Raw genomic sequence first — 1,817 nt, 5'->3', positions numbered from 1 at the left:
ACTAACCAGTACCCCGGAGCTCTTGACTCTAGCTGCATATGTATCAAAAGATGGCCTAGTAGGCCATCACTGGAAAGAGAGTCTCATTGGACACACAAACTTTATATGCCCCAGTACAGGGGAACGCCAGGGCCAAAAAAATGGGAATGGGTGAGTAGGGAAGTGGGGGGGAGGGTACAGGGGACTTTTGGGATAGCATTGGAAATGTAATTGAGGAAAATATGTAATAAAAATATTAAAAATTATAAAAAAAGAACTTCAACCATACACTTATTTTCATTGCTACTATATAACTGTAATTTTGCTACTGAGCAGTGACTCAGTTCCCAAGAGCACTGGAAATATGTGTTTTGCAGTGGTTGTGCCCCAGGAGTTGGGAACTGCTGCTGGGGAGGTTTCTGTTACACGTGCGGTAGCTTCCTGCATCTTCCGGTGTCTTCCCAATGTTTGGTACTTTGCCCTGGACCTTATTTCTCTCATGGGTCTAAGAATTGTTGGATTTTCAGCCTGTTCAGCTTTTCACTTTGAAACTTCACAGTTGCCTACACCCCGAGTACATCCCCGTGCTTCTGAGCATGGTGTACCCAGGGCAGAGCAGTCTACCATCAGCACCAACCCATCCTTACTTCCCTACCTGACCTGCATTGCTTTCCACTTTGGGGATTTCTGCTGGGAGGATGAATTATCTGGAGATGCATAAGCATCCTGGCCCTCCTCTCAAGGTCAATTCTACTGCCTTTGATCTCGATTCTGTTTAGGGCTCTTAGGAAATCTGCGTGTTCTGAGTCCCTCTACCATGGGTCTTTCCCTACCAGTTGTTAGGCTGATAGACTAGTTCTTATTCAGACATTAGCAGTTTTGAAAGGCTGAACATATTTGAGATTTTGGTGTGTTATTTGTATTTTGTGGAAACTATAGAAATAATCTCCAAAGTGGGCTCAAATAATGACTCAGACACCTAAATGTGTGCTTGAGACTTATGGGGAGATGTGGAGACAGGAGATGTTAAACCATGACCATCTCCCAAAGCCTTGTGCCCCTCAGCCACCCTTGGCTTTGTGCACTGGCTATTTCATTTGGATCTTGGGCTGTTCCCGCGTTGGGGAACTGAAATTTGGCTCAGCTATAGCAGAACCTGGTTCTTTGACATCCCTTCCATGAACCCACAGTTTAATAATGGGTACCAAGCACCGCGTGGCATTTTTTATCCTCACTATGTTGAGCACTCACTGTATCTCAGACACTGCTGAAGAGCCTGCAGACAAGAGAGCAACATTTGGGGAACCATTTGGTCTTTCCCTCTAGAGCTTCTCAACTTGGATCTGGGATTCCAGAGGGGATGCCAGCCCACTGCTGCCTGAGGTTCTCTTCCCTTTTCTTTGTTTGGGCTCTCCCACAGTTCTATTCCTGCAGAAAAATCTGTTTTTGGTTAGCTGTCCTGTCTATTTGTCCACTTGTCTCCACAGCTTGTTTGTTTGTGTCCCCTGCCAGTCAGTTACTCTTCGTTTGCTGCCTTCTCTGCATGGGGCCTTTCCCCTTAATGTCACAGTGCTTTCTGGGTCCCATGATGCTTTCCTGCTTTTCCAGCTCACTCAGCAGACTTTTGTCAGATGGAGATCTCTCACCCTCCCAGAGTCTCTCCTCACTTCACCATTTTGCTTTGAGTTAACCTTTCTGAACTTCCCTATGAGTTCAGAAACTGTTGCTCTTCCGGTCAGACCAGCACCTGGGTAGCTAGGGCGCAGGTTGGCTGACACTCGCCAGCTACCCACAACACCCGCCACAGGATCTTAAGACTTCTGGTGAGTGGAACACAG

The 1,817-nt window shown here is 46.7% G+C and overlaps 1 protein-coding gene across 1 annotated transcript in view; it reads left to right on the top strand.

Moving 5' to 3' along the window:
• The window catches only part of Scd5 (stearoyl-CoA desaturase 5), a 71,733-nt gene that overhangs the window by 45,764 nt on the left and 24,152 nt on the right, over nt 1–1,817 (top strand).

Source organism: Mus caroli, chromosome 5 (genome assembly GCF_900094665.2).
Source record: "Mus caroli chromosome 5, CAROLI_EIJ_v1.1, whole genome shotgun sequence".
In the NCBI taxonomy this organism is placed as follows: Eukaryota; Metazoa; Chordata; class Mammalia; order Rodentia; family Muridae; genus Mus; species Mus caroli.
Note: the sequence above shows the minus strand (reverse complement) of the source record. Positions and strands in the feature narration are given on the sequence as shown.